Source organism: Pleurodeles waltl, chromosome 4_1 (assembly GCF_031143425.1).
Source record: "Pleurodeles waltl isolate 20211129_DDA chromosome 4_1, aPleWal1.hap1.20221129, whole genome shotgun sequence".
Classification (NCBI taxonomy): domain Eukaryota; kingdom Metazoa; phylum Chordata; class Amphibia; order Caudata; family Salamandridae; genus Pleurodeles; species Pleurodeles waltl.
In genome coordinates, this window is record NC_090442.1 from 925,723,460 (window position 1) to 925,746,201 (window position 22,742).

Genomic DNA, 22,742 nt, shown 5'->3' on the forward strand with positions numbered 1-22,742 from the left:
TGCCTGCTGCTCCTAGGACTCGACAATCACAGCTTAGGAGTTGCCTAGAAACCTAAAGGACTCTACTAACCCCCAGAGCCTCTCCACCCTTCTGCAAATTGCCAAGAACCTCCTTCAGAGTGAAGTTATCACTCTCCTGCAACCTGCAAGCAAGAAACCAGTGAAATCCAGTTCATTGCCCGGCTGCTGTCCAACAAACCATAGCCAGCAGCTTCATCAAAATCTACATGACAGACTCGACAAAACCTACCAGTGTGCCAAGTTTGGTGGCACTGCTACTTTCAGGGCCTGAGCCATACCATTGCCCTGGGTACTGGACCCACAATGTCGGACACCCAGATGCAAAGTCCACTCTGGACTCTTTGAGGATCAGAAGCACGCACCCGTCAAGGGACTTCAGGACACCAAAGAACCACCCCCCAGTGTGGCCCTGCTGACCTGTAATCTACCCTCCAAGTGACCAACAAATGCATAGCACATGTCTAAGATAAGCCTAAATGCTTACCCACACTACCACAAAAACAGAGCATTAGATGGCCTGCTTTTTAGCTCTGGATACCAAAGTGGGATTGCTTGGACTCTCTGCACAGTGCATGTCTTTTTCGTACACTGTATAAAGAGCCAGGCTCTTATAGCTAGTATGTGACTGTCTACTTTAGTACCTCTTTGGCTCTCTAACTGTGTATGAGTAGTTGAATAAATACGTCAGAGCCTGTATTAGGGACTAAAGCGGTATGGGGATGTGTCTTGAATTGCCTTTAATACTGCTGCATACATAAGAAGTTTCTGAGTATGTGCCTGAAGGTATAAATCTTCCTGTAGTTGTCTCACTTGGTGTGATAGAGGCTCTATGCTTTTGTGCAAACTAACACAAATGATGGACGTAATGCAGAACCAATCAAACATTCACCCACAGTCAGATATCAGGGTTTAATCTGTCAATTCTTTTGCTCACCATGCCACCCCAGTTTAGAGCCAGCCATATGCAAATCAGTCTTGACTCTGTTCCCGATGGGAACAGTCCAGCCCGAACTGCCAGGCCTGGTACTCCCTGACTGGGAAAAAGCACCCTGGGACTTTGCTTCTGTGAACATATATGTCACTTACTTTACGGGATGTATACTCTATGTAGTACATAGTATAGGGACCTGCGAGTGCATGAGTAACTTATTCATCTCAAAAAGTTGCAAGAGTTTGTAACTTGGTGCATGACTCTCTGAGATGGTCTGTGAGTGGGTGCATAAGTCTCTGACTGGGTCTGTGAGAGAATGCATGAGTCTCTGAGTTGCACTATGAATGGGTACATGAGTGTCTGAGTGCATCTGTGAGTGGGTGGATGAGTGGTTAAGTGGGTCGGTGAATAGATGCGAGACTGGCTGAGTAGGTCTTCCAGTGGGTGCATGAGGGTCAGACTGGGTCCATGAGTGATATGTGTTAGTGTCTAAATAGGTCTTGGAGTAGGTGCATGAGTGTCTGAGTGGGTCTGTGAGCAGGTGCATGAGTGTCTGAGTGGTTCTGTGAGTGAGTGCATGAGCTCCTGAGTGGGGCAGTGAGTGGGTTCATAAGTGTCTGAGTGGGTTTGTGACTGGGTTTATGAGTGTCTGAGTGGGTCTGTGAGTGGGTGTGTCAGTGTCTGAGTGTGTCACGTTCTGCCCCTCAGCTTTGTCAGATGAAAGTGGGGTATGATTTTGGATCTTGTACATTCTGGTCTGGCCAAGATAGGGGCGCCCTTTTCTGGTAGCCACAGTGCTGCTGACAAGGTGGGTGCCAAGGCAGTCCGTGCTCTCAGAAGGAGTCCCAGACAAAAAAAACACAAGAGGAAGAGGAAGAAAACGCTAGGCAGGAACTCCAAGAAGCAGGAGAGAGAGCAGCAGGAAACCAGGACTCCAAGGACTGGAACAACAGGAAGCTGCAGGGAAAACAAGCAGAAGCAATTCCACAGGAGCAACAAGGAGGAGCAAGGACCGCAACCACTAGGAAGTGTTGCAACGCAAAAAAGAAAGGAACCGAAGCTCCTTATATACTGATGGAGAGGAAGTGACAAACAGGAAAAAAAGGAAAAAATGCCATATTGGATTGGGAAAGTGCCACAGAAAAAACTGGACAGAACGCCATCTTGGAAAGGGAAAAAAACAGAAACAGTGCATGCTGGGAAAAGAATAGCATTCTGGGAAAGAGAAAATATGGTCCCAATGTCCAGGAGAAAGAACAGCCCAAGAATCCAAGAACAGGCAAGCAATTATGTGTGCACAAGAGCGGGCCATGCAGTAACCACAACAAGATCCACAGCCCGATTCTGGGCTGCCAGACTTTGATGCCGGAAAAAAAGATAGACACTGCAGCCAGGCACGCAGCAGGCCTGATTGGCTCAAAACAGACCCTGGGCCTTGCTGCAGGCCGAGAATGTACCACCGCAGGTTGGGAGCCCACCTGTGGCATAGTAGTAGGTCCCCTCTGAAGCTCCAGGTTTGTCCAGTTAAAGGTGGAAAAACAGCAGACAAAAAGGGGAGCATGCACAGGAGAAGCATCTTCCTAGAAACATTCACAACAGAGATATCCCTTCCAATAAATAAGAAATCGGAGATGGTTCCGAAGGAACCAGGGATCACATATTTCTTGTACCTCGTACTCAGGCACATTGTTCACCAAAAGAGGAGGAGGACAAGCATAATGTCTTTGAAAAGGATCAGAAACACACAGTTTAAACTGCGATGCGTGAAGTACTAGATGTATCTTCCATGTCCGAGACAACTGTAGACAGAAGGATAGTGGATTGACCACTTGCATGATCTTAAAAGGAGCATAATATCAAGGCTGGAACTTGTTTGTGGATAAACGAAGGAGCAAAGATTTTGAAGAAAGCCAGACAACATCTTGTACCTGATATAATGGAGAAGAATGTCATCTTATGTCAGTGGCTTTCTTCATGTGTTGTTTTGCAGCCAGTAGATTACAATGTATAATCTTCCTGATGTAACGAAGTTGACGGGACGAAAAGGTTACTGCTAGAACAGTGGATGACTCAGAAATCACGATAGGAAAGGCCAATATATGCAGAAAAATTGGGTTGCCTTCAATGCACTGTGTACAGTGTTGTTGTATGAAAATTCTGCAAGTAGTAGATTTTTGGACCAGTCAGTTTGGGTTTCATTACAAAAGCAACGGAGATACTGCTCGAGTCCCTGATTTAGACACTCTGTTTGTCCATTTGTTTAAAGATCAAAACACTTGGATAATGCTACTTCAAAACACAAAGATTTACAAAAACGTTTCCAAAAATGTGAAACATACTGGGGTCTCGATCAGAAATGATGAATTGAGGGAGACCAAGAAGGTGAAAAAATTCTTGGAAAGAAATGTGGCTCAGCTCCTGAGTTGTGGGTAGTTTCATTAACCCAGTAAAATGACCCATTTTGGAAAAATAATCTGCAGTTACCATGGTCACACTGTCCCCTTCACAAGGTGGTAATGAATATAAGAAATTGGTAGATACAGTATGCCATGGGGCTGGCGGAACAGGTAAAGGTTGTAGTGGTCCAGCTGTGGCTTTTGCACACACAGGCAAAGAAGAAACATAGGTCTTATTGTCTTTTCTGGCAGTAGGCCACCAAAAAAAAAAGGGTTAATTCTTGAGTTGCCTTGATTCCACAATGACCAGCAATAGGCGAGTTGTGACACATCTGTAATGCTTCTATTTGTATTTTTTTAGTGGGAAGGAATGACGCCTTGCCATGGTGACAGTATCCCTTTGTCTTTCAAAGCTGAGGATTTAATGTGTCCCATTCTTCTTTAGTAAGTGAAGCATATTCAGATATTACTCTGTCAAGTAAGGGTTGCTCCATGCCAATGATCTGATGGGGTTCTATGATATGCTGTGTAGAAGTAGTCACACTTTCTGGATAACGACGGGATAAGGCATCTGCTGGAATATGCTGTGATTCAGGTATATAAGTAATAAAAAAGTCAAATTGACTAAAGAAGAAAACCCATCATGCTTATCGGCTGTTCTGACATTGAACATTCTGGAGACATTGTAGATTCCGATGATCATTCTTAACCTCAAAAGGTTCTTTGGTCCCCATTAGATACTGCCTCCATTCATTACAGTCTACTTTAAAGGCAAGCAGTTCTCGCTCCAGTACTGAATAGGTGCATTCAGAATCCATCAGGACATGAGATAAATAGAAGACTGGGTGTTCTAATCCATCTTTGTCTTGTCTGTAGAAGTACAGCCCCTATTGCTCTGTCGGAAGCATCAGTTTCTACTATAATTTTTTCAGAGTATTGGGATGCTGTAAGATTGGAGCCTGAGTAAAAGCTTGTTTCAGATCTTGCAAGGCTGTCTCAGCAGTTTCTGTCCAGCAGAATCTACCCCGAAGAATTTACTTCTTTAGGGCCTGCTTAATGAAACTTGTTGCTGAGAGACATTGTCTATGAACTGTTAATAAAAATTGGCTAAACCTAGAAAACACTGCCTCTCTTTTACTTCACCATTTTACAACCCCCTCCAATATTGAGCACTTCAATAAACACCCTTGAAGCACAAAACAATCTGGAGTCAGTCTGTGATTTCAAAATTGTGTATTAGCAATTACAGTGAAAAAATGCTTTTTCAAAAGTCATGTCAACATACCTATGTCACACAGCTCAAGTCCATGAGGAATCTTAGCAGATGACACACGTTGGAAACCACACCTGTGAAACCATAAGGGAAAATGACAACTCGGTGACCATACACTGGGTGAAATCGACAGACAGGATAGAGGTAGAAGTGTTAAAGCACTTGTAGTAGGCAGGAATGTTTTCTCACCTGTGTGTCACTGGAAATATTGCTGGATGACTGAGTCCCTGTTGTCAATGTCTTCTTCCTCTGCTTCCTCCTCATCACTGTCCACAGGCTCCACAGCTGCCACAACACCGCCATCTGGACCATCCTCCTGCAGAAAAGGCACCTGTCGTCGCAAAGCCAAGTTGTGAAGCATACAGCAGGCCACGATGATCTGGCACACCTTCTTTGGTGAGTAGAATAGGGAACCACCTGTCATATGGAGGCACCTGAACCTGGCCTTCAGGAGGCCGAAGGTGCGTTCGATCACCCTCCTAGTCCGCCCATGGGCCTCATTGTAGCGTTCCTCTGCCCTGGTCCTGGGATTCCTCACTGGGGTCAGTAGCCATGACAGGTTGGGGTAACCAGAGTCCCCTAATAGCCACACCCGGTGCCTCTGGAATTTACCCATCACATAAGGGATGCTGCTATTCCGCAGGATGTAGGCGTCATGCACAAAGCCAGGGAACATAGCATTTACCTGGGAGATGTACTGGTCTGCCAAACATACCATCTGTACATTCATGGAATGAGAACTCTTCTGGTTCCTGTACACCTATTCACTCCTGTGGGGGGGGTCCAAAGCTACATGGGTCCCATCAATGGCACCTATGATGTTGGGGATATGTCCCATGGCATAGAAGTCACCTTTCACTGTAGGCAAGTCCTCCACCTGAGGGAAAACGATGTAGCTGCGCATGTCTATCAGAAGGGCAGACAACACTCTGGACAACACTTTGGAAAACATAGGCTGGGACATCCCTGATGCCATGGCCACTGTTGTTTGAAATAACCCATTTGCAAGGAAATGGAGCACTGATAGCACCTGCACTTGAGGGGGGATTCCTGTGGGATGGCGGATTGCTGACATCAGGTCTGGCTCCAACTGGGTACACAGTTCCTGGATTGTGGCAATCCTGGATGATCAAACTTCTTTCCTCCATTGTCGACAGGTCGACCAGCGGTCAGTACACCGGAGGATGCAGCCATCTCCTCACATGTCCCAGCGGACGGTGCCTATGAAGGGCAACAGCGACCACAGAGTCAAACAACTCAGAGGTATGTACCCACAGTCTACACAGAACACCATTCATACACAAAATGTGGCCTGTATTTGTGTTGTGAGACAAGGCCTAGGTATGTGTGACGCAGTTGGTGATTAGGCCATGTGGGCCTCTGAAATGGTGGCTGCCTGACCTCTAAACTGGGACAATGGGATGTGAGGTAACTGCGCTGGCGTTGTACACCGTCGCGGTAGGCGGTCGAAGACCGCGGCGCAATGCTGCATTGGTTAACATTGGACCCTATGGGTCCCAGGAGCCAATGACGATGTACGCCGGCGGTGATGGTATGCACCGCCGCGGACGTGACCGCCGCGGACGTGACCGCCATTTTCTATCTGTTGAATCACTCGATACCTGATCTTCGACAGGAGAGGACCTACACTGCAAGTGCTGCTGTGACCTCGGTCTGGAAGAGACAATGGCTCGTGCGTCTGGGGAAAGGGCCCCTGCCTTCACTGCAGAGGAGTTGGAGAAGCTCATCGACGGGGTCCTCCCCCAGTACACGCTGCTCTACGGTTTTCCAGACCAACAGGTAAGTACACAGGGAACATGTTGTATGGGCTATGCCTGTTTGGAGAGGGCTGGTTGTAAGAAGGAAGGGGGCAGAGTTCTGCGTGCATGAAGGACTGTGAATGCATGTGCCACATGGCAAGGGTAGGGATGTGGGCCATTCACTTTGACGGTGCAGTTGGTAATGACTTCTCTTCTTCCCCTGTACATGTCATGTAGGTCAGCGCCCACCAGAAGAAGGATATTTGGCGTGCCATCGCCAAGGACGTCCGGACCCTGGGGGTCCACCACAGATGGAGCACCAACTGCCGTAAAAGATGGGAGGACATTCGCCGCTGGAGCAAGAAGACGGCGGAGGCTCAGCTGGGGATGGCCTCCCAACGTGGGAGGGGTGCCCATCGAACCATGACCCCCCTGATGTTCAGGATCCTGGCGGTGGCCTACCCTGAGTTGGATGGGTGCTTGAGGGCATCACAGCAGACACAAGGGGGTGAGTACACTCTCATTCAGCGGACTTTGCGTGCAGTGCAGGTGTCTGGGTGGGGGAGGAGGGTTGTGTGTTTCCCTAGGCCAGGGCGAGTTCCGTAGGCAAGGCCCCTCCGTATGGCAGGCCATGTGGCACCCCAGCCCACCTCTGTAGAGTGCCAAGTATAGGTATTCATGCCCCTGTGTCATCTATGTGTGCAGATGTCGTTCATAGCCTTGTAGGCCATTTCCCAGGAATTGCATCTGTAAAGCTCAACAGCGCGACGTAGTGCAGGGGGCTGCTGTGTCTGTATTGTCCGCCAACAGTAGCGGTAAGCCATGCACTCAACCTGTCTTTCTTCTGTCGTCGCCCCCCTTTTTGTGGTCTCCCTGTTCTTGTGAGCATTAGCATCATCAGGCGGAGGTACAGTGGCACCGGAGCACGAGGGAGCTGCATCCCACATGGCCATGGAGGGCCACACTACGGACTCAGAATACACCAGTGGGACGGAGGGCGAGGGGAGCACCACGGCGGTCACAGGATCTGCAACCAGCGACATGGACTCATCCTCCGATGGGAGCTCCCTTGTGGTGGCGGCAACATCTGTGCCCCCCACTTCTACAGGTATAGCAGCCACCCCACCTACCAGCACCGCCCTCCCAGCAGACCCTCAGCCTTCGCCCCGTGCCCGCTCATCCAGGAGGGTTCGCATCACCTTCGCCCCAGGCACCTCAGCCCTTGCCCCAGTCACCTCTGCTGCCCTCAGTGAGGAGGCCATTGACCTCCTCATGTCACTCACTGTTGGGCAGTCTACCATTTTGAATGCCATCCAGGGTGTAGAAAGGGAGTTGCAACACACAAATGCATTCCTGGAGGGCATTCATTCTGGGCAGGCTGCCCTTCATCGAACCGTTCGGACTCTGGCCTCAGCACTGATGGCAGCCATTGTCCCTGTGTCTAGCCTCCCCCCTCCAACTTCCTCCACCCAATCCCCTGTACCTCTGCCCATCCCAAGCACATCATCAGACCAGCCTGCACACACCTCACCACACAAGGGAAGCTCAGGCAAACATAAGCACCACACATCCCACAGGCACTCACGCAAGCATCACACACATACAGACACACCAACATCCACTGCCTCCACTGTGTCCCCCTCGTCGTCGTCTCCCTCCTCCCTCCCAGTCTCGTCTACACTCACACCTGCATGCACTACCACTACAGCCACTACGTCCCGCACCGGCACACCCACCACCACACCCCGCTCACGTGCACTCACCACCCCACTACCATTTACACGTCCCCTGTGTCCTCTCTCAGTGTGTCTGTGTCTGTGACGCCCCCTCCGAAGATACACAAACGCAGGCACACACCCACCCAACAGCCATCCACCTCACGACAGCCTCCAGCACATGCACCTTCACCCAAAGTCACCAAACGTACACCTCCTACAACCACCACCTCTTCCTCCACTCCCAAACCCCCTCCAGCTACCCATCCCAGTGTCTCCCAAAAACTTTTCCTGTCCACCCTTAACCTATTTCCCGCCACCACCCCCCCGTCCAACTCATAGGTCCCGTACTAGCACCACAGCCAAATAATCTCCGGGACCAGTGGTGCCTGTTGTTACAGGTATGTGGAGTGCACCGGCCACCAGGCCAGCCAGTGTGGCACGGCACCACAGCACAGCCAGTCCCCCCCCTGTGAAGCACCAGAAGTTGGACAGTGCCCGGCGAGAGAGGGGGAAGACTCCAACCAGCCAAGCCGCTCACAGGGGTCCCGGGGGGAGAGTCGACTCAGCTGTGACTCCTCCCAAGGTGGGGAAGGGGCAGAAGAAATCTCCAAAGTCTGGGAGGAGCAGCACGGCGGAGAAGACCGCCATCATCCCCGCTGCCCTTGAGGCCACCGCCAGCCCCATCATCACTGTCCAGGAGGCCACCGCCAGAGTCACTGCCCAGGAGGCCACCGCCAGCCCCATCGTCACTGCCCAGGAGGCCACCGCCAGAGTCACTGCCCAGGAGGCCACCGCCAGCCCCATCGTCACTGCCAACGAGGCCACTGCCAGAGTCACTGCCTAGGAGGCCACCCCCAGCCCCATCGTCACTGCCCAGGAGACCACCGCCATCGTCACTGCCCAGGAGGCTGCCGCCAGCCCCATCGTCACTGCCCAGGAGGCCACCGCCAGCCCCATCGTCACTGCCCAGGAGGCCACCGCCAGCCACAGCCCAGCTGGCCAGGAGGGTCCCGCAATAACTAGAAAGGGGGGACCCTATAACCTTAACCTGCCTAGGGTCAATCTATAATCAAAAACATCAAAAAGGGCGGCAGGTAGGGACAAATCAAAACATGAGTTACAAAAAACAGTGCTTAATTCTGCTTCTTTTGGGTTAATTTCTTTCCCATATTTATTTCAATAAATCTAAAAAAGGAGGGGGGAAACAGCTGTGGTTATTCAGTAAATCGTTAAACACCACATAAATACAAACATACATAATATGTACATAAACAATAAATGGAACAACACTTACAATACTAACAAATAATTGAATCTATAAGGGTTGACAATATAAGAAAACAAAGGAGGGTTATGCCCCACACATTTTATCAGTGGTCACTGTCATGCGATTAGAATTTTGATCCACTACCAATGCTATGGATGTGGGCTTTTACTGCACTTAGCTGTCATAAACTTGTGTATTTCTTTTCCACAGGAATTATATGGTGCATATCAAGTCTCTTAATTATAGTCCATTGTTTAACGAGCCCACAAACTTGCAAGGGAAATGTCAACGCGTTTCGGCCTTCTGATTTAGGGCCTCATCAGGACTGGAGAAGGGCAATACCATCTCTATAAAAAACAACAACAAACAAAAAAAAATGTAACCAATAAAAAATGTTTTTAACTATTCAGGTGGTGTTATAATAGTCAGTACATCAATGTAGAGTAAGCCAGTGTCATCAAAATGTCTTGTATGGCCTATTTTACATTTTTTTACTAACACCGATGCGCAAAGAGGTGATGCCAATTTCTACCGATATCAGTGTGCAAAGAACTATTTACGCAATATTAAACATATTTGCCATTATACGTAATCAGGCATAAATTACACGCTGTCCATCAGCCATTGTGAATTACCTGAACTTCATTTGAGGAGGGAACTACTAAAAGTCAGCCTCATTTCCTTCTGTGCAGCCATTTTTTATCAACTTGCTTTGTGTCAAAAGCATGGCGCCGGGAAAAAATCTAAATCTAAAAACTGACAAACAAACAAAGACGCTCTTAGGACTCCGTCTAAACCCATCTCCGTTTTTTGACTGTAGCCCCATGGTCCCAAAACCTTACCGCGGCAAAAGAGGCCTGTGTGAACACACATCAAGGCAATTCAAAGCGGCTCGTATCTTCTCAGTTTCTGTTGCTTAGCAACCACCCGTACTCTGAAGCGTGAGAACGTCTAACTCCTGGTGTTCTTGCTCGCGTTTATTTATGCCTGTGAGGGCCAACTAGCTTGCATCAATTCTTGATGAGATACGACGGCCATCTTGGTTGTATCGCAATTACATACTGCCCATATTGCAAGCGTCTCTTCAGCATCTAACAAAAACTAACCCCAAACGGATTATTAAAAAGATATATGCTATTGGCAAGTGCTAACTGTGTATTGCATATTAATCTATCAGCCTTCAGCTAGCTTGCATCTATTTGTCCAGTTCTTGTCGAAATGCGGCAGCCATCTTAGGCGTGCCGTAATCATGAGCTACACATACTATGAATGTCTCTTCTAAATCTGACGAGATCGTCATCTAAACAAAATGATTAAAAAATATATATATACTGTTGGAGAAAACTAACTATGTCTTACATACCAGTCCATCAACCTTCTTGTAATTATCTAGAGGAGATCACTATTTCTCTTAAAAAACAACCAAACCATATTACTCCATAGATGTCCCATAGGCATTCGGGCTACAGTGTTGTTTACTGAGACAGAATAATCGCAACTCTGTAAGTCAAAACATTTATATCTTACAGTTATCTTTCGAAGACTTATTTTATCCGGTCTCAGCAACAAAGGCAAAGTCTCAGTTGATTAGAGCCCACATTTCATCATCATCATTTAGTCCAGTTTTGGCTGTTTGAAATTTTTCAATGAACCGGGCATCCAATTTCAATAATTTCCTTGTTATTGAATGGTCCATCCAATTTGAATTGTATTACCGCTAGTACTGTCCACCATATATCTTCTGCTTTATGCGTGGACTCCAGAAAATGTTCTACTAGTAGTGCTCCTTTAACTGCACATTTGATTCTTGAACGGTGCTGTAGAATCGGAGTCTTTACTGGTTGCGAGGTTTGTCCGATGTAAGCTTTACCACAAGGGCACATAATGCTGTAAATCACATTTTTTGTATTACAGTTCGTGAAATCATTTTGTAGATGTACTATTCCATTTATTTTAACCTCTTTAGTGTCTTGCGTATATTGGCATGCTATACATTTGCCACACCTATAGTGACCTTGAACTGCTGGTAACTGCAGCAAAGACCTCAAATTTTTCTTTTTTTCAGGTTGACTCTGTGCCGCATGTACCCATTGGTCTTTTAAACTGCGTGCATTCTTGAAAGAAAAAAGTGGTTTATCTATATTCAGCTCAATGATAATTTTCCAATTTCTTTCAATAATGGAGAGTATTTTATTTGCCTTTGGGCTAAATGCAATTACACATGTCAAAGGAACCTCTTTTGTTTTTACTTTTGGGACAAGGAGTTTTTCTCTTGGAGTAAACCACGCTCTTTTGGCTGCTGTTTTGACCAATTTTTTAGGGTAGCCTCTATCAATTAGTTTTTTAGTCAATTCTTCCGCATTACAGAAGTAATCTGTTTTTTCAGTGCAGTTTCTTCTTATTCTTAGAAATTGCCCATACAGCAGATTTTGTTTAAGTGTACGTGGATGACCGCTTGAGAAGTGTAACAGTGTGTTGCGGTCTGTCGGTTTTTTATATAGGCTGACTACTAGTTTTCCGTTTCTATTCCAAATCCATAGGTCAAGGAAATTGATTTTTATTTTATCTTTACTCATGGTAAATTTAAAGCCAGCTGTACGGTGATTGAGCCAATTAAGAAACAGATCTAAAATGTCTTCCGTCCCTTGCCAGATCATCAGGATATCGTCAATGTAACGAAACCAATTGTTAATGTGTCTGCTAAATGGATTAGCCTGTGGATAGATCCATTTCTGTTCGAAATATTCCATCACCAAGTTAGCAATTTCTGGGGCAAAGCTGCATCCCGTTGCTACTCCTTTCACTTGACGGTATAGCTTATCATTATATTTGAAAAAAATTGTTTTTCAAACTTCGGGGGTCATTCTAACCCTGGCGGTCCGAGACCGCCAGGGCTAAAATGACGGAAGCACCGCCAACAGGCTGGCGGTGCTTCCCTGCCCATTCTGACCGCGGCGGTAAAGCTGCGGTCAGAAAACTGGGTCCGGCGGTTTCCCGCCGGATTTCCCCCGGCTGGGCAAATCCTCCATGGCGGCGCTGCAAGCAGCGCCGCCATGGGGATTCTGACCCCCTTACCGCCAGCCTGTTTCTGGCGGTTTACACCGCCAGGAAGAGGCTGGTGGTAACGGGCGTCTAGGGGCCCCCTAACAGGGCCCCAGCCTGCTTTTCACTGTCTGCCAAGCAGACAGTGAAAAGCGCAACGCGTGCAACTGCACCCGTTGCACACCTGCAACACCGCCGGCTCCATTCGGAGCCGGCTTCAGTGTTGCAGGCCCCCTTCCCGCTGGGCCGGCGGGCGCTAACAATGTTAGCGCCCGCCGGCCCAGCGGGAAGGTCGGAATGGCACCAGTGGTCTTTTGACCGCGGTGCGGCCAAATGGCGGTTCCCGCCAGGCGGGCGGCATCCGCCGCCCGCCGGGGTCAGAATGACCCCCATAGTGTGGCTAACTCCACTAAAAAATCTGTGGGGGGATTCATTGGTTCGATGTTATTATTTAGAGTCTGTTTAATAATCTCTATTGCTTCATTTTGGGGGATATTGGTGTAGAGAGACTCAATATCAAAGGTAACTAAAAGCTGACTATTCTCATCAAATGTTAGATTTTCTAGCTTATTGATAATATCCATTGAGTCCCGTACATAAGCTGGTGTCTTAGCTACAAAAGGTTTTATAAAAACATCAACAAATTGGGCGAGGGGTTCTAGAATAGAGCCACAGGCTGAGACTATTGGCCTACCCGGTGGATGCTCTGCGTTTTTTAAAATCTTGGGTAGAATGTAAAAACATGGAGTTCTTCCCTCGTTTTGGTTCATAAATTCGTGTTCTTTTTTACTTATCCATCCATGTTCCCTAGCTGCAGCTGTCAATATCTCAATTTTATAGATGACCTGTTTCGGTGTATTACTTTCAATCTCCCGGTAATGTGATTGATTATTCAGTTGTCTCATGACTTCTTGATTGTATTGTTCTATACCCCAAATTACAATACCACCTCCTTTATCAGCTGGTTTTATTATGATTTCTTTATTTTCAGCTAAATTAGTGATGGCTTCTTTTTCCATTTTGGAGCAATTGTCATTGTAATAAAACCTTTTGGAATTAAGTAAGTCCAATTCTTTCAACACTAGATTTTCAAATACTTTTATTTCGTCAGGCAAATCTTTCCTCTCCGGTAGGAAGGTAGATTTAGGCCTGAGTCCACTGTCTAACGTTTTATCTTGTATCGGTAGTGAACTGAAAAAGGCTCCTAGTCTAACCTTACGGAGAAATTTCAGTATTTCTATTTTACTTTCTACAGGGTCTTGATTCCTAATCGGGACAAACGAAAGTCCTTTACTAAGTACCTGTTTCTCTATTTGTGATAGAGGGTATGAGGACAAATAATAAATAGGAATTGAATCTTCTGATCTCATTACTGTCTCCTGTAAGCTCTCCTTCTTGTTCGGAAGAAATTTTGATCTTGAAATTGTCCCCTGGGATTTCCACCACCTCTCGAGCCTCTGCGGCTGCCTCTGCCTAAAAAAGGTTGTGCCGTAGAGAAGGAGCCTTGTATCTCTGGCTCGGAATCAGACGATGTATCCGAGAAAGTTATAAATTTCTTGCGGGATCTTGTTTTAAATTGTAGGTTGAGAGTATTGGGATTATTATTTTTATAAAAGTCTTCTCTTAGGTAGGGATATGTGTTCAAAATATCCAACATTTTTATGTCCCGTGCTAGCTTGGTTGTTTTTTGATTTATCGTGTTGACTTTAAACTCTGCTATAGTTTTGTTAACTGAATCTAGAAGTTGCTGAGCATTCTGTATGGTATTATCTGAAGTTATCTCTTGTTCAAGTTCGGCGATTTCTTTTAATTCGCTCTCACTAATCCTTAATGCCGTTTCAACTGAAAGGGCTAGCCAATCCCTAGAACATTTGGTCCCTACCCCGCTAAATTGTGTCAGGTATTTAGGATCACTCGTGAAGATCACAGGAATATTTCTGACTTGTAGGTCTTGTGGGATTGTATTGTTCTTTAAATGTTCAAGTAACACTTGCGCATGTAGTTGGGTCCTTATATTTTTTTTCTTGAGCTGTTTCAATTTGTCCACTTTGTCCAGTTTAGGTGTTTCACTGAGTGGAGATTCTCCACTTAAAAGTGAAGGTAATTCTAGAAGCTTCGATATTTGTTCTTCTGTATAACAAACTGTTTGATGATCTGACATATTAGTACTAAATGTTACTGCCTATTTGTGTGATGTTCTTAATCTGACTACGCGAACGTACTACACTTATTTTCTATCTGTAACACGGAAGCCCGCTGAAAACCAGTTGCACCCTTTTTATCATAACACTTTGTTTTATTTACCCTCCATATTATGGGGGTGAAGCATCTGTCTTATATCTCTGTATATACCTCACACCTAACCAGGTGTACTAAGCAATAACTAGAAAGGGGGAACCCTATAACCCTATCCTGCCTAGTGTCAATCTATAATCAAAAACATCAAACAGGGCGGCAGGTAGGGACAAATCAAAACATGAGTTACAAAAAACAGTGCTTAATTCAGCCCAGCTGACCCATGAAGGACCGCCAGCCACAGCACTGCTGGGCAATGAAGGACCGCCTTGGCAAGGACCGCTGAACAGGTCAGACACTGGCAACTCAAGCACCGCTGAACAGGCCAAGGACAGTTGAACAGGGCAAAGACTGCCATGGCAAGGACCGCTGAACAGGGCAAGGACCGCCATGGAAAGCACAGCTGAACAGGTCAGACACTGGCAACTCAAGCACCGCTGAACAGGCCAAGGACCGCTGAACAGGGCAAAGACCACAATGGCAAGGACCGCTGAACAGGGCAAATGGCAAGGACCGCTGAACAGGGCAAAGACCGCCATGGAAAGCACAGCTGAACAGGTCAGACACTGGCAACTCAAGCACCGCTGAACAGGCCAAGGACCGCTGAACAGGGCAAAGACCGCAATGGCAAGGACCGCTGAACAGGGCAAATGGCAAGGACCGCTGAACAGGGCAAAGATCGCCATGGAAAGCACCGCTGAACAGGGCAAAGACCGCCATGGAAGCAACCGCTAGCCCATTTGCGGCAGGGGCAGTAACGCAACTGGGACCGTCACGGGGTGAGTGCTGCACTCTGGGCACCAGTCCCCCTCCAGAACCAGTGGAGACCTGCATCCACTCCGTCTGTCCTTGGCAGGATGAAGCACTCTGGGCACCAGTACCCCTGTAGAACCAGTGGAGACCTGCATCCACTCCGTCTGTCCAGAAAAACGTGGTATATTAGCAGAGACTGATGGAGATCTGTGGTTCTAGAAGCCAAGGCTTGTCAAAATGCAGGATTTTTGGTAGGTAGCTGTTGCAGCTCTTGGACCTGTTGTTGTCCTGTATGCACTAATGACTGAGCTATCTCCACTATTTCGCCTGATGGATGTTCCATTGTCTTTTGGCAAAAATTGAGTTTTGGGTGTTGGATTCAGTCACACTCCACCCCTCTCTAACTGCCTTTGTCAGATGAAAGCGGGTACGACTTGGGATCCTGCACGTTGTAATCTGGCCTAGATAGAGGTGACCCATTCTGGTAGACATGGTGCTGCTGACAAGGTGGATACCGAGGCAGTCCATGCCCTCCAGAAGAAGTCCCAGAGGAAAAACTACAAGGGGAGAAACCTCTAGGCAGGAACTCCAAGATGCAGGAAGAGAGCGGAAGGAAACCAGGACTCAAAGGACTGGAACAACAGGAAGCTGCAGGCAAAGCAAGCAGAAACAGTTCCAGAGGAGCAACAAGCAGGAGCGAGAACCACCACCAACAGGAAGTGTTGCAACACAGAATCCAAGCTCCTTATCTATTGATGGACAGAAAGTGACAAAGAGGAAAAAAGAAAAAGGCCATATTGGATTGGGAAAGTGCCATTGAGTAAATTGAAAAGAACACCATCTTGAAAAGGGAAAAAGAAAAAAGAAAACGTGCATCCTGGGAAAAACAGCCTAAGAACAGGTAAGCAATTTTGTGTGCATCGCGGGGACCACCCGCGACACAAGAGCAGGCCATGAAGTAATTGCAGTGATATCCATGGCCCGATTCTGAGCCACCCGACCTCGCTGCCAGAAAAAAAGAAAGATGCTGCAGCCAGGCATGCAGCAGGTCTGACAGTTAAAAAAAACGGACTGCAGGCCGAGAATATATCGCCCTGGGTTCAAAACCCGTCCGTGGCATAACACAGTGGGTCTGTGAGTGGATACGTCAGTGTCTGAGTGTGCCTGTGAGTGGGTGTGTGAGGGTCTGAGTGGGTGTGAGAGTGGGTGCATGAGACTCTGAGTGCTTCTATGAGTGAATGAATTAGTGTATGAATGAGTCTGTGAATGTTTTTTCTTTTAAATGGAATTATCTGCAAATTTATTGTGACAATACACGGTGCCACAAAAAGCATTGTGACGTATTCATGGATATCACATGTGGTGAACAAAATAATTTTAAACTCATAACTTGACCCTCAAACACCCCTTTATAACACCCCTGGGGTTAGGGTACCTCCCCCTGATCCCTTGCACCACTTTTTATTTTATGTTTCAGCCCCGGGGACCGTGTCCCTTAACTTAATATGGCAGCCGCACCTTTCTGCTCAGGTTGTGGCCAGCTAATCACAGCATTACTGGTGGCGTGTACATTTGTGAAAGTACATTTTCCCTTTAATATCTCAAAAACTACTGAACAGATTTACACCATATAACAAAAGACACAATCTGCTGAACAAAATCTAGCTTTTGGACAAATTTAGTGTAATTCTGTCCAGTGGTTCGGGCTGTAGTCATTTTCAAATGGGAAGTAACTTGGGAAACTCACTTTTCTTGACCCCCTCTTTTTTCTCAGCCCCCACCTGATGGATCACCCCAAAACTTTCCAGTGCCAAAGATATAGGCCAGTCAAAAATGCTTTTTCTATGAAAACATGGTCCTAACTATAACTACCTACTGGTGATACAGCTTCCTCCCCAAGCCACATCCTATACCAGTTCCATCCTGCATGCAACTCCTTGAAGAAAAAAGCAGCACAACAAGGTACTGTTGTTCATGCTCGTTTGCATATTTATTTAATTTCAACATGTGAAGTGCAAGCGGTGGCAAACAAAAATGGCAACGCGTTTCAGCTGAAGCCTGCAACTGACCATAAGTCCAAACAGTGCAAAGTGCATTAAAAAGAGGCTCGAAGCTCCTCCCATTCCTAAACACAAAAGAAACACTACATAACTATTTGGCAATTAAAATGATTATGTGTTATCTTGCCTCAAAATACATTAAGACAATTTTCTTATTTGTTTTAAAGGAAAATTCCACATAATTATTTCATTAATCTCTTCTCAATTAAGCTTTTAAATTGATGAGCATTAAAAATCTCTCTTTGCAGTTGCCCAAACAAAACATGTTGTGTTCACAGCAATTAACCTTTCTAGGTCAAGTGAATCTTTTTACTCTATTTAGCATGTTCCATTTAAATCTATCACTTAACTGCATTTATAACCTGCATTTTTAAGAAGTAACTAGTATGCTTAATCTCTGTGCAGTACTATGGGCCAGATGTATCATACAACCGATCTGCGATTCTCAAATATCGATTTTTAAGAAATCGCTATTTCAGAAATGCAAAAAGGTATGTATGATTTTTGCGATTTGGTAATAGCGATTTCTTAAAAATCGCAAATGTTATTACCGAATCGCAAATAGATAATCTGTCCCCATTGGTACCTATGGGCCTGTTGGCCCATATCTGCAAATTTTTTGCATTTCTAAAATTGCAATTTCTTAACCAGAAATCGCAATTTTGGAAATGCAAAACCCCAGGGTGCTGGGGGCCTAAGGCCCCCTCTGCTGCACCCCAAAAAAAAAATTGGGGACATGTACATTTTAAAAATGCATTTTGCACATGGTTACCACCAGGTTCAACCTGGTGGTAAATAGCGATTCCTAAATGCCCAAATCGCATTTAGGAATGGCTTCATACATGTGCTAAGAAATCGCAAATAAGGAATCCTCATTTGCGATTTCTTATTTAGAGAGTTGCAATTTGCGACTCTCTAAACAGGGTCGCAATTTTAAGGAATCGCTATTTTTGCGATTCCTTAAAATTGCATTCAGAATGTCTTTCATACATTCTGAACTGTCTTTTTGCATTCGCAAACGGGCATTTGCACTGTTTGCGAATGCAAAAAACCTTGATACATCTGGCCCTATATCATTAACTCCTAATTCACTTGTACATCTCAAATGACCAATGCTGATACTTAACAGTTAGTTCTAAAGTGCATTTGGTAAAGTCACTATTACATATCCTCCCTATAAGTTACAATGACTCTGTTATTTGACACATTTCTGGGCCAAACATTTGTCACTGCACATGTACATTATGTTTTAAAAGGCATGCCTAGTGCTCAACATTTAGATAAGTTTCAGCACAATTCAACCACATTATCATATTATATGAGGTGCCCATGATTGATCTTATTAATCCTGATGCATCATGTTCACACCAGCAAACCTGTGAAATGTGTGATGGTTCCAGATTCACTGTTTTAATTTGCACCAGAACACGATTAAGATCTCAATATTTTCCAGATGCCATAATCGTACCCTCGTATGTTCATCACAGTGGCTAGTGCATATCCAATAAAGTGCAATTCCTAATCGGGAAGTACTTATTATCGATTAAAAAGTGACTAGTACTTGTTTTCTATCCAAAGTAGAGAATCATCTCCCCATCATTTGTTTGTTATATTCAAACAGAAGTTGTATTATTGCACAATTGATCCATCAAGGTAACATACTTTTTAGTGGCAGATGTTCTATTCAAATGTGAATGGATCACAGTGGCAACCATTAGCATATAACATGCACAGATTTCAATTTTCAGACCTAATTATAAACTAATGAAATCTCAGTGTGTCTCATGTCAAACAATCTTCTTATTCACTTTTAGTCAACTGCGTAATCGAAAGAAACAGACAATCAACTAAATATATCCTCACATAATAGAACAACAGGCAACACAGTTCTGTGCCCTTCTAACCAGTTAAGTACTAACAAGTACATTTCTAACAGTCCTCCATGAAGTGATTAAATGTTCAGGGTTGGGTATTGCTTCATCAGAGCCATATACTGTTCCAACATTTCATCTTCCATGTGTGAGAAATGCAACCACATACATATTGAGGAGTTTATCTTAAATGTACATGGAATTCAGCATCTGAGTTCAGACCCCATGGTACCTCTGTATCCATGAAGATAACCCACCTTGATTCTGATTTCCTCAGTGCCCGTACTCGGTCTCCACCTCTCAGTACTTTAGTGATGCAATGAATCCCAGAATAACATATGCCTGATTTATCTCCTCCTTGACCTTCCCAAAAGTGTTTGGCCATGACATAGGTGAAGTCCTGATTTTGGGCCATATGTACGAACACATTTTCCCATAGACACAGAATGGGCAATACTGTTTGGTACATCTGTCCCTTTGAATTATCTGAAGATCCTGTAGGTTCCTCAATTTTAATTTGTTGACAGTGCTGCCTAAATATTTCATCACACAGCAGCATTCTAAAACATATACCACATACAGGGGTGCACAATTAATCCATTGTTTCACAAAAAATCTTTTTCCGTTCTGCGATAGGAATGTACTTACAGTTTTGCAAAGACAATCCTTACATTTTTTTAATGACACAAGAATCCAATTTAATGGGTTGTTAACCAATTGGATTTCTCATTTGTTTCATTTCGCATAAAACTGCTGGTCGAAAATTCCCCTAGGGAGGCTGTTTTTGTATGTGACCATGGGATGATCCGGCAATATCTCTATTAAGGTCTCATCCAGGCTTAGTAATTGCCAATTTCTCTCTTAGAGTTTTTTTAAGTCAAGGCTTGATTTATCATATTCCATTATGTATCTAATCCCTGTGTTCTCCTCTGTTTTTCGTGAGATGGATTGTTTGGGGACTAGGAGCTCCTCCCTTTTCCATGGCCATGCTCTCCCCAATGCATCAGCCAGCACACTTTTAGGATAACCTCTAGTATGAAACATTCTGCACATTTCTTTGGCTCCTAAAACAAACTTTCTATCCTCTGAGCAATTTTGTTTCACCGTAAGGAGTTTGCAGGAAGGAATGCTCCATTTTAATGCCTGTGAGTGACCACTGTTGGCATGGAGTAATTTGTTGCAGCTTGCTCCTCAATTTAGACTGTGATATCCTGATATGTTATTCTAGTTGCACTTATCTCACATCTATCTAGATCTTCTGGAGATTGTTCTCCCATGATTTAATAAAACTGGTCAGATCATGTTCACCTCCATCCCAGATAAGAAAATATTATCTATAAAGCCTCCCTCTCCCCGCTCTCGCCCCCAATGCTGAGCCCTTTTTTGGCTATTTGGGGTAGTTCGCGCTTAGGCCTTCATAACTTTTTGTCCACATAAGCTATTTATGCCATATTTGCATCCTTCTTTTTCCAACATCCTAGGTATTCTAAACGTACCCAGAGTTTGTGGATTCCCCTGGAGGAGACAAAGAAATTAGCCAAAACACAGCTAATATTTTTTTTTTTCAGAAAAATTGGGAAAAAAGGCTGCAGAAGAAAGCATGTGTTTTCTTCCCTGATAATGGCATCAACAAAGGGTTTATGGTGCTCAACTCACCATCTTCCCAGCTTTCAGGAACAGGCAGACTTGAATCAGAAAACCACATTTTTCAACACAATTTCGACATTTTACTGGGACATACCCCAATTTACTATTTTTTGTGATTTTAGGCTCCTTCCAGTTAGTGACAGAAATGGGTGTAAAATAAATGCTGGATCACAGAAAGCTAAACATTTCTGAAATGTAGACAAACATTTGAATTCAGCAAGGGGTCATTTGTGTAGATCCTTCAAGGTTTTCCTACCAAAAATAAAAGCTGAATCAAAAGCATTGAAATTGAGGTGAAAAAAACAGCAATTTTTCTCCACATTTTACTCTGTAACTTTTTCCTGCAATGTCATATTTTCAAAAGTAATATACCGTTACATCTGCTGGACCCCTTCTGGTTGTGGGGATATATAGGGCTTGTAAGTTCATCAAGAACCCTGGGTAACCAGAGCTAATAAAGGAGCTGCATCTTGCAATGGGTTTTCATTGTATACTGGGTGTACAGCAATTTATTTGGTGAAATATAAAGAGTGAAAAATAGGTATCAAGGAAACCTTTGTATTTCCAAAATGGGCACAAGACAAGGTGTTGAGAAGCAGTGGTTATTTGCACATCTCTGAATTCTGGGGTGCCCATACTAGCATGTTAATTACAGGGCATTTCTCAAATAGACGTCTTTTTTTGCACACTGTCTTACATATGGAAGGAAAAAAAGTAGAGAAAGACAACAGGTAATAACAATTGTTCTGCTTTTTTGTGTTCCCTCAAGTCTCCCGATAAAAATGGTACCTCACTTGTGTGGGTACGCCTAATGCCCGCGACAGGAAACACAACATGGACACATCACATTTTTACATTGAAATCTGACGTGTTTTTTGGAAAGTGCCTAGCTGTGGATTTTGACCTGTAGCTCAGCCCGCACCTAGGGAAACCTACTAAACCTGTGCATGTTTGAAAACTAGACACTTGGGGGAATCCAGGATGGGGTGACTTGTGGGGCTCTCACAAGGTTCTGTTACCCAACATCCTCTGCAAACCTCGAAATTTGGCAAAAAAACACTTTTCCCTCAGATTTCAGTGCTGCAAAGTTCTGGAATCTGAGAGAAGCCGCAAACTTACTTCCACCCAGAATTCCCCCAAGTCTACCAATAAAAACAGTTCCTCACTTGTGTGGGTAAGCCTAGTGCCCCTGACAGGAAATGCCCCAAAACACAAAGTGGACACATCACATTTTTCCAAAGAAAACAGACGTGTTTTCGCAAAGTGCCTAGCTATGGTCTTTGGCCTCTAGCCGAGCCAGAGCCTAAGGAAACCTAGCAAACCTATAGATTTTTTTAAACTAGACATCTAGGGAAATCAGAATGGGGTGACTTGTGGGGCTCTCACCAGGTTCCTCACTTTTTCCTCACATTTCGGTGATGGAAAGTTCTGGAATCTGAGAGGAGCCACAAATTCCACCCAGCTTTCCCCCAAGTCTCCCGATCGAAATGGTACCTCACTTGTGTGGGTAGGCCTAGTGTCTGCGACAGGAAATGCCCCAAAACTCAACATGGACATATCACATTTTTACATTGAAAAGTGACATGTTTTTGGGAATGTTCCTAGCTGTGGATTTTGCTCTCTAGCTCAGTCGGTACCTAGGAAAACCTACCAAATCTGTGCATTTCTTAAAACTAGACATCTAGGGGAACCCAGGATGGGGTAACTT